This window comes from Catharus ustulatus, chromosome 12 (assembly GCF_009819885.2).
Source record: "Catharus ustulatus isolate bCatUst1 chromosome 12, bCatUst1.pri.v2, whole genome shotgun sequence".
Lineage (NCBI taxonomy): Eukaryota > Metazoa > Chordata > Aves > Passeriformes > Turdidae > Catharus > Catharus ustulatus.
This window is the reverse complement of record NC_046232.1, coordinates 7,075,561-7,086,737: the sequence shown is the minus strand read 5'-3', so window position 1 is coordinate 7,086,737 and position 11,177 is coordinate 7,075,561. Positions and strand designations below refer to the sequence as shown.

Here is an 11,177-nt window from a genome sequence, read left to right as displayed (position 1 = left end):
CGGAGTGCCCGCCCCGCCTGGGGCCGGCCCCGCGCGTGAGGGGAGCGCGCCCGCCTGCCCGGAGAGCCCCGGGGCTGGGAAGGGTCTGGAGCGCCTGTCTGTGAGCAGTGCCTGAGGGAGCTGGGGGCTCAGCCTGGAGAAGAGCAGGCTCAGGGTGACCTTATCTCTCTATAGCTCCCTGACAGCAGGGTGTAGTCGAGCAGGGGTCGGTGTCTTCTGCCAGGGAACAGCGACAGGACGGGAGGACGTGGCCTCAAGCTGCGGCAGGGGAGGCTTAGGTTTGACATTAGGAAGAATTTTTCCACAGAAAAGGTAACTGGATAATGAAACCGGCTGCCCAGGGAGGTGGTGGAGTCACCGTCCTTGAAGGTGTTTAAGGAAAGACCAGACGTAGCACTTGTGCCACTGTTTTCAGCCACAGGTTGGACTCGAGACTCAGAGGTTTCTCCAGCCTGACTGCTGCTCTGATTCTTGAGTGTTCTGACCACCGACTTGTCCGAGTTTAGGAAATGAACAATTGATCTGTTTGTCTAACAGTTTATTATTGGAAATATTCCAGAAGTAAATTACTGATGTTTTAAATTTTTACTGAAGTACCTCTTCTTGTGATTTACCAGGCAATGGAAGATGTTTCCTCTTAGTTACATTTCATTCATTTTCTGCAGGGAATGTTTGAAGTTATTTTGTTAACAACAGATGTTAAGCTGCTACTAAATCTTCAAATGAGGCAGAATTTAAGTACCTATCAATTGAAGTCACAATAGCCTCTTGTTCTGTCTCTTCATTCAGAAATTGCATATAGATAAAAATGAAAAAAAAATCATGTTTGTTTTATTTAACAAATCTTTGTTAAACAACCTTTTATGCAAATTAAGTTCTGAATTTTAAAAGATTTGTTACACCATTCTCTCTTTTTCTTTTCAAAGTGCACTTGAAAGTGCATTTCCAAATTACCTGAAGTAATACTTTGATTAAGGAGTTATCAGTTGACAAAGGGTAAAATCTATGTATTTAAAAGGTAGACATGCATACAAGTCTTAAAGCACACTTTGGACTGGGAATTGCATGCATGTCTTAGTTATGTTATGCTGCTGTTGCCGTTGATGCCAAGATTTTTATAAAAATAACAGTCTTAACTAAGAATATATATTTCTGATTACGCTGTCTTTTGTGACATTTGTATTAACATCAAATATTATAGGATTGACTCTAAGGTCAATAGATGAACACTAGCTTAGCTTTGGACTACAGAAACATTTTGTGAGTGAAAAAGACCTATTTTATTTTCACATAACCTTGAATTCAGCAGTGCAGCAAAATTTTAATCGTGGATGTGAGGTTCACTGTGGTAAACTGTTGTGCAAATATACCCGAAACCCACTGTGTGGCTTCCAGTATTAATGAAGGCAGTTTAGTGTGTCTCATTTGTGGAAAGGAGAGGGATAACAAATACAGTACTTGCACTAGTTGTTAGGGGTTTCTTGACATACCTAAACCTCAGTGTTTGTTGGTTAAGGTCACGTAGATGTTAAAGCTTTACACTTAACACGTCCCCTCCCCAAATAAAAAGCAACCAAGAGAGCCAAAAGTGACCTTACCTGGAGTCTCAGTCATCCTCCTGCCTCAAGGCACAATAAACTATTATGAAAACAGCCTCAAAGGATGTTTGCATAACCTGTTCTTAAAGCCTTAAACATAGATTCCACTCATTCCTCAGGCAGTCTAGTCGAGTCCTTAACTCTCCTTTTTCGAATGTCTGGATTAAATACCTTTTGCTGCAGTTTAGCTGAATTATTCCAAGTGAATATGGACCATATTCCCTTTCTTTTTGCAGCACCCTTCTACACAAATTAAAACTGTTACATATTTTTGTTCAGTCTTTCTCTTTTTTTTTAAATTAAAAACATGGATTATTTATTTTCTTTTAATCAGTTCTGAAACAAACAACTTTTTGTTGTTGTACCCCTCTAGCTCCCACCCAATCTTTTCACAACTTCCCAAATTTACCTTGGTGGCAACTCTTCTGATGATGCATCTCAGCAGAGTGGATGCCTTTTCCAGCCTCATGAACTTGATGTCTTTTGCTTGTGATCCACTCTGCCTACTGCCTTCTTTTCTGCAAGTTTATTACAACAATTGCTCTGCTCTGTGCAGTAGATTTCTTGCTAAGTGCAGAACTTTGCACTCATGTTTGTAGAATCATCATCCCCCTGTTGCAATGATTTCAAACTCTACTGCTTCTCTTTGCAGCACGTCCCAGCTGGGTGTCAGCTCCAGGCTTATCAGCATGGTCTTTAAGCCTTTATGCAAAGAGATTATAATATGGAAGTGTACAAGGAATTTTTTTGATGTAAGTTTAGTATTTGTGAAATTTGATATTAAACTGTTAATAGCCATCCTCGAAGTACATCCAGTTTTGCATCAAATTGGTGGATTTTCTGTCCAGATCAAATTTCTATATCTTTCTTATGAATCAGAAGAGCCTTGGTGAAGATCTTCAATTTATTTATGTCTGTAGAACCAGACATAAAAAACTAGATTGGTTTGATAGACTGACGTGAACAAATCATATTGGTTGTTATTTATAATTTTGCTACTTTTGAGGTATGTACAAATGTTTTTGAATTCATCCAGGAATTTTAATCAAGTTGATTGAATTCTAATTTCCTGTTTGTTTGATTGTTGTCTTGTTTGGTTTTTTTTCCCTGAAGAATAACACTCGGTCCTGTATTAGTCTCGTGAAACATCCACTAGTTTTCAAAATAAATCCTGTTTTCTACCATTAGGTTTCTGAAATTTGTGGAAAGTTGATTAGGAAATGGTAATAGACTTCTAAAGAGGATAAATGTTTGGCACAGATATTAGGATTTAAATAAGTACAGACCTATGCTCCTGTAAACTGTTTTTTTCTACTTCGTGTGTGAGACAGCTGGGAGCTGTGAATGTCCTTAGATTTGTCACATTTTCCCCTGGGCTTTATACATTTGTGGGGTTTTTCTGTGTAGATTATCCCAGTTCCAACTTCGCTGCCCAGTCTATTCCCTACTGAAGCACAATGCAGGAGCAAACACCAGCTTTCACATCTCTTTAATGGCTTCATGAACTTGGTACCTGAATTTTTAAATTAAGTAAAACTGCAGGTTTAGTGTGTTTGGGCTCTGTAAAAATAAAGGGGTATTCAGTGTTTTTAAACCTAGAGAGGTAGTTCTTGCCTCTTTTTTGTAAGGAAGCCTAGCTAGAGCATTCAACTAGAATCAACAGGCTGTCCCAGTTTCCTCCTCTTCACACAGCCACCCATTTGTCCATAGCTCCTTCTAAAAAAAAGAGAGATGTTGGTTCAGGAAAAGGGGAGGGGTTTGGAGTGCTGGAAGGTCACCTCCAAATGTAGTCTCTGCAGTTAAACAGAACCCTGTCTCACTTGAAACACTTTTTTTTTTTTTAATTGTAAAGATCTATGTACTTCTCTGCTTAACATATTGTTTCTTTAAAAACTGGCTTTTGCAGTCTGTGTTTTTGCTCTTTAGTTAACAACTCTGGCAAACTTTTGTTTGTTTGCTTCTGAAATACAAGTTTCTAGTACAGATTTTTGGATCTACTTTGGGTGCTGACTAATGAAAGCTGGTTATTACAGGAATATATCATGCAGTGACTCAGTTCCTTTTTCAGTCTCTTTCTAAAAGAGTGAGGCTGGGCTGATGCTGGATTAACTGAAATAGCAGGAAGAATCCTTTTTACTTTGAAAGACACTGAGTCTTGTCCCAGTTCTCACGTTACATTGCCTGGTTGCTAGGTTTTAAACAACAGAGCAAGAGTAACTATTTCAGACATTTCAGTGAATGCCTGACAATAGATACACTTTGAGTTAAAAAACACTGATAATTTAATATGTATCACCACTATAAAAAATAGCTTTTTCCAGTCTGGATGTATAGTTTTCTCTTTGATGTATTATTGATATACTGCATGATGAGCAGAGGAGGTTGTAAAAATGAATTTCTGATCTCTCAATTGTTCTCATTATAATTCTTCTAGAGAATAGCAAGGAAAAGAACATAAATCCAATTGTAAATCAAACACTAATATTATCCTATATTTTACCACAGAAACTATACGTACATGCTAGGAAATGGCTATTGAATTTCTTAGTGCAAAGTCAGATCATTAAATGCAGGATGCTTTTGTTTGTTTTAAACCTAATTGCTCTAAAAATAGTCACTGATGCATCATTAAAACACAAAAATGTATTTGGCCCCATTATTGAAAAAGCACTGAAAGAATAAATAGGAATATCTTGTGATCTCTTTACTAAGAGCTTAGTGACATATTTGTTTTTGAATAATAAAAAGAACTATTAAAAATACTGTCAACAAACTAGCTATTTCCAAGTAATTATATACACCACACCTTCTTAATTATATGGCAACTTAAATACTTAAGCTGTCAGATAATCTCAGAAAGATATTGAGACCTTAGTAGGGATTTGCATGATTTCTGAAGTCATGTGTTGTGAAAGTGCTGTTTCTAACCTTACAGAGCTTTATCAGGGTGTACAACATGAAATCGAATAACTGGTGGGTCATTTCTATATTAACATTATACTGTAATCCAGGGTATTTTGGTTTTCCATATATCTTAAAAATAAAAATTACCTGAGTGGTGCATGTTATTTTCCAGAGCTTTTGAAAACTCTTTGATCAATAGCATTGAAAATTTTCCTTTAGAAGTATAGCACAGACAACCATCAAGTTTTGGTTTTTTTTGATTCTGCAAATCATCATTCTTTTCTTGTTTCCTAGTAGCAATTTTTCATAATATAAATCTTTCAGGATTTTTTATCTCTTCCCTATTTCTCCATTTTCACTGGTAAGCTCTTCATCTGGGCTGACTGGAGCTGTGACTGTTTATCATCCAAGTATCAATCGCAATTTTTTATGATCTAACACAGAAATTATTATCTGTATTATCTGGTTTTCTGTATCATCCTCACAACATATCACAAGGGGCTTTACATTTTATTAGTATTACTAATAATTGTAAGTTGACTTAACTCGTGCAAACCTTTAAATATGTGCTTGAGTAAGGTCCATGTTAAGTGTACACAAGTGCACCTGATGTAAGTGTCAGGGTTGGACTGATGAATACCGTGGCTGCAAGCGACAGCTCCCCCCAGCAGTGAGCGTGTCACAGATCCTCACTCCTGTCACAAGGGAGTTTCGGAGGTGGCCACTTCCCATCCTGTCCTGGCCACTAGAGCAGGCTTCAGCCAGCAGGGCTCAGAGCAGCGCCAGCCCTTTAGCAGCGTGTGCAGCTCGGCCCTTGGCCCCGTGCCCGCTGGGGCTGTGGCGCTGTGTTCCAGAAGCTGCACCTCTGCAAAAAGCTGTGCCTTGCTTCCATTCTGGGCGAGCAAACTGCTCCAGCAGCCCTGCACAGTGTGCCCAGCCAGGGAGTCAAGCTGCTGAACCTACCTCAGGATAAGTGGGTTACTTTTTTTTTGTCTTTTTGCCAAAAATGTAAAGTGCAATCTCCTGCTGGCTGGCATGTTTTGATCTTGGATAAGATCGTTTCTTCTCCATGTCTTTAGTTCTGCCAGGCCCTGGGGTGTGCATATAAATGGTTTTGTTCAGCTGCAGTTAGAAGAAGTTGAAGAGTTCAGTATGAACTGATGACACCACAGTCTGAAAGCCATTCTGAAATTTGCATTAGTGATTTACAGTTATTCCATTTAATCTTTCGGTTTTCTGTACCTAAGAGGTGTGGAAGGAGAATGTTTTGGTTTGTTCCAAGGAATCAATAACCTGGTTTCAAGACAACAGTCTGTCTCTGCAAGATACTAAGATAATGGCAGAAATAACTTACATGAGAGGGCATAGATAGAAGGTTGGTTTTTTTAAAAAGTGATTAATTCTGGGCACTGAAGTATTTTCTGCATCACTTTCCTTTAAAACTCAGGTTAATAATCAGTCAATAATACCAAACTAATTTTTATCAAGAATTTGTTTAAGGGTGATTGGCCCACCAATTACAAGCTTCTTGTCAGCTGGTGGTCCATTTTGAAATAGGGATTAGGAAATCTTAGCCAATAAAGATCCTGGAAATTCTGCCTTTATGTTACAGAAAGTCTACAGAATCATACACAGAACATGTACAGATCATTTGGCTGCTGTGACTTTGCACTGGGAGAAAATCAAGACTGGTCTGCATTTGCTTTTTAATTTGTGAACTGAAAATTTTAGCCACTTGTTTTTGAAATTATCTTTTGTATGTCTTTCAGTTGGTGAGCAGAGAGTGACTGTACATTTTCTCTACCAAGAACTACCTTTCTGTCACCTTTGGCACCAGTGTTCAAACCAATTATTACGTAAATAGGTAAATACGTAACTGGTTGGTGTGGTTTTCTATTGGTATTAGTCCCTGATCAGTTTATTCACAATGCTCCTCTGTCTCATTTCTTAAAGTAATCCAGCCAAATTTTATTGACTCCCTCTCATATTACCTATACTGAGTTTTCTTGAGCGTCCCACTAAGATTAGAGTTCATCTGCCTTGGATACATATTTTTAAAAAAGATGCATAAAGTAATCATAAGACTTCATCAGGAATAATTTTTGCAATAGCACTGAAACTTCTCTCTCTCTCTGAAAATTATTTAGACTAAATTATTATATAGACACGTTTGCTTTTTCATGTCTACATCAGGTTGTTGACTGATGGTCATTTACTTAATTACATTGGTAATTGAAGTTCACATCCAACTGCCTTTTGCCTGACAAATACCCAAAACTTTTGGTCATTAACATTCAAGTGCACATGCTTTCTGTTTGATGTTTTTTCACTTTGCTTTAATTACTCCTCAGGGTGACTCACTTCTTCCCATATATTGTCTTGATTGTTTTTTCCCCAGCTGATTTTTAGTAAAGTATTCCAACTTTGGATCTAGTGCTTAATGGAAAATATTGAAACTGCTTACACAGTCAAGCCACTAGTGACCTCCACTGAGTGATATGACCTTCTTCCCACTGTCTGTTGCACAGTTTCATTGGTTATTTCATCTGTGCTTTGGTGTCTTTGTTTACTGAAATTAGCTGGATGTGACATGACTTAAGAAAAAGAAGACTACCCAACCCCACAAGAAATATCTACAGAAAGGTAGCAAATTAATGCTGGATAGCCTGTGTTATTGTCTTTATTGCAAACTGAAATGAATTATTGCTTTGCTCAAGGAACCACATGAAGTAACCTGTGATACTTTTCCCCACCTTCATTTTATGTGATTCCCACTTCTTCTTGTGTTCTCATTTCACCCATAAAGCTGGAAAGGTCTTTATTTTCATACTGTTTATGTGCTATAGCACTTTTTGCCTTTTGTACACTTTTGAACATATATTGAAGTAGAGCCTAATTTCCATGTTGCTTTATCCACTTTTGCTTTAGGGAAATTCCGTTCAGAAATTCATGCAATTAATAGTGTCAACATGCATTTTTCCACAGTGACCATTGCTTTTGTAATGATGCATGCAGGTTGTTCAGCTCCTCTGAAACACGTAGGAACTGCTGTGTTCTGACAACTCTGGTGCTGTGTGTAATATCTTTAACTATTGGTAGACCAGACCGTACCTTTCTGCTCCAAAGCCTTGGGTTTATGTAGCTGCTGGTTACTGAGAGCGTATGACCTTGTCTGTCCAGTGTTTCAATCCAGAGCTGGAATGTGTACCCTGACATTGATGAAAGGTCATCTCTGGCAGAGGGATATCCTGGCCTTTGGCATTTGCAAAGGTAGCAAACAGTCGGGCTTGCAGCTGTATGAGAGCCTTCCCAAAGCTGTGGTGTTCGCTGTGCTGTCCTGTGACCACGGCCACTGCACGGGACAGCTCCCTTACCGTTCGTGTGTACATCAGTAATGAAGATAGGCAGGGCTCATCTCATCCCGGGCAGTGACTGCATTGTGCAGTAAGGGCAAATAAACTCCCGTTTCTAAAGAGCTGGGATAGAGAACTGGGATTTGTTGGCATTTCTTCACAGCACTTGTCGCTGGCTGCAGGACAGGCAGCTGTGATGTACTGCAGTGTCAGACACAGCACTGGGCAGAACACGCATGTTTTTAGACAAGTCCTAGAAGGGGACATCACAAAAAGGGTCAGGTTGGAGGGACCACAGCGGGTCCCGTCTGGTCCGATCTCCTTGCTCAAGCGGGGTCATCCCAGAGGACACGGCACAGGATTGCATCCAGCTCTCGGAGCTGGGCAGGCTGTTCCAGTGCTCGCTCACCGCACTTTCTCAGGTCGGGTGGAACTTTCTGTGCATCAGTTTCTGCGCAGTGCCTTGTATTGCTCGGCACCACCGAGCAGGGCCTGCTCCATGCTCTGACACCCCCGCTTTATTTACTCACAATCGCGTAAACGCGGCAGCAGCGAAGGCAGCCGGGGCCGCGCCGCCCGCGAGCCCGTCCCGACCCGCCCGCTGCCCTCAGGAGCCCGCGCTGCGGCGGCGCCGCCGCCCGGCAGGGGGCGCGGCGGGAGGCGGGGCGCGCGCCGGCGCGGCTGCGCTTTGCGGGCGGCTGTAAAGCAGCGCCGAGTGTCGCGCTGCGCTGGGCAGGGAGCGGCGGGGGCTGCGCCACAACAGAGCGGGGCCCGCCCGGCGCAGCGGCCGCAGCGGGACCGGACCGGGAGCAGCGGCTGCGCCGGCACAGCAAGGACGCTGCGGCCTCCGGAGCCGCGCCGGGCAGCGCCGCGGGGTCACTGCGGCGCCCACCGAGGCCGCTTCTACCCCTCGGCCCTGCGCAGGGCGCCGGCGGCACCCGCCCCTTCCTCCGCGGCCTCGCTGTCTTAGGTACGGGGGGCGGCGGGGACCCCGCGGGTGGGGCCGGGGGCGGGCGGGGGCTCCCCCGCTTCCCCCGCCCTGCGCCCTGCCGGCAGCGGTGACCGGCGGGGCTGTGCGGCGGGTGGGCACTTCACACAGAATGTCTTTTTCCTTTTTTATTCAGCGCCTCGTTGACGCACAAAGCAGTGTCTTCACTGCGGGCAGCCGCAGCACTCTCTAGGGTTTTGTCACAAATTTGTCAGAAATTTTCCCCCTAGGGAAATGAGTTTCTATTTCTGTGCGTAATCGGGTTTGTTATGACGTCATTTGTTTTGTTTGCGAAGTTAGTGTTCTCTTAACCCGTGTTTAAAAAAAATCACCATTTTCAGGTGATTTTTACCCGATAAACAAGGAAGCAACGTTCATTCAGAAATGTAGGCCAGGATCTTCAGAGGTACGTAGGCTTGTCGCTGTTGCAATGGGCAGGTGTTAAGGGTATATACTCTTCTAAGTATCTGTGTTTCTGTGATAAGGGCTGAGCATGCATTCGTGGAATTTTAATGTTGTTTGAGTAAGATCTTCCATGGCTTGAAGTGATTTTATTAAATTATAAGCAAGGCCTGGTTGCTTTAGCTGATTAAATGAGACCCTTAATTCCTGATACTCAGGTCCTTCTCCAGAAGAGGACATAATGCAGGAGGTAAGAATTTGCTGTAAGTAGAATAATTGGATCCTCAGGAAGTTTTTTCAGAAACAAAGATTTGACCAAAAAGATGAGAATTGACTGCTCATTGTATAGACCTGGGTATCTGTGTTACAGACTATTAAAGGAAAGCAGAATACTTCAGGTGCAGAATAAGGTCTTGTGTTGTCTTTGTTGCAACTTGTGGAAAATTCCAAAGGTATGTTAATGCTGGATACTTAGTAGAAAGCTTTTTCAGGAAAACTAATATTTAAATAGTTACTATTTTTTGCCACTCTTAAAACCAAAAAATTTATTTTCTTGTTATTCACATAGCCATAGTTCTTGCTGTCACAGCAATTTGAGCAATTTATGTATTTTTACACTTAATGTTTTGGAAAAAGTCTTGGGGCAGGGAGGGAACAAAAGCAAAACCTGATAGACAGGGTGATTCTTGGAGGTGTGCAAGGATTGATATGGAAAGAAGTGATCTTGGTTTATTTGGTGGAGTGAACATCTGGTCACCTACCTTGTGCCCTCATCCAACAGTACAGAATCACCCATGGAATTCATTAGGTGGGAAAGGCTGTAGGAACACTTTGTGTTTCCCTTTAATTAAATAATAGTGTGTAAGGCACCAAGCTTCTGTTTTAAAACTCTTAGAAGTCTCCCATATTTAAAAATCTGCGGGTTTTTATTGATGGTGGAAGCCCTGGCAGTTACAGCTGAGGTTGTATCTGCTATTGGGAGCTTGAGGGTGAACAACAGCTCCCAGCATTCATGCATATTTTGCATGTCCTTTCAAAACATGGATGAGAACATTCCGACCTTTCAGAAATATATCTTGTATGAAGCAATAGCATTTGTAAAAGTGTATTAAGAGTGTATCTTAACATGACTGTGACTAGCACTTTATCTTTGATTAGTAACTTTGTTGACCTACATAACCAGATCAGTTATAGCAGTTGATTTTCATTGGAGGTGGCTGTGTTGCCGTAACATTTTGCTGACAACCCTTGCTGCCTTCTTTTTCCGAGATGTACAGTTTTTCATTTCAGTTCCTGTAATAGGGAGGACATTCTTTTGAGAAGATAGAGATGATAGTGCCCTCCTATATCTCATGTATTATAGAGGCTTGGATGGCAAACAGTTGAATAAATATGGAAAAATGGAGGGGGAATGGTGATGAGATGGGGAACAGGATGATTTAATTCACATGTAAACAATGGGGATAGTTCAGCGAGATAGATTTGTCATAGGCAGATGTAAAAAGGGCTCCTCACAGCTTTCCTGATGTGCAATCTCCTTTAAGTGAGTTGTCAGCAAAAGTTGTGTTTGAGGAAAGAAACATTTTCTTTTCTTCTTTTCCTTCTGCCCCATTAGGGTTTTCTACTGGGCCTGACCTTGAGCCCACCAAGAAAAACACCAGTTGGTACTTAACCTTTGTCCTGGTTTGGAGGACAGGTGTCTGCTAAGAAAGGCAGGAGCCTCTCTTTGAAATGGAGAATGTAAACCCCTTCCCTCCAAATTATTATAATTTTGAAATTAAGGGGCTTTCAGACAAAGATATGGGAATTAGGAATAACACTTCTTTTCTAGGGAAATTAAAATAGAAATACAGTACCACAAAGAACAAACCCAAAACACTGACAAAGTCAGAGTACAACCTGACACCCCGTCAGGCAGGGTGTTGGTAGCAG

At 41.5% G+C, this 11,177-nt stretch overlaps 1 protein-coding gene across 1 annotated transcript in view; it reads left to right on the top strand.

The window, feature by feature from the left end:
* Positions 1–40: 40 nt before the first annotated feature.
* Positions 41–11,177, top strand: part of RNF111 (ring finger protein 111) — a 53,283-nt gene continuing 42,146 nt past the window's right edge. The window contains exon 1 of the mRNA XM_033070469.2: positions 41–312. The gene's annotated coding sequence lies outside the window, so the exon portion shown is untranslated. The remainder of the gene's footprint in view (positions 313–11,177) is intronic.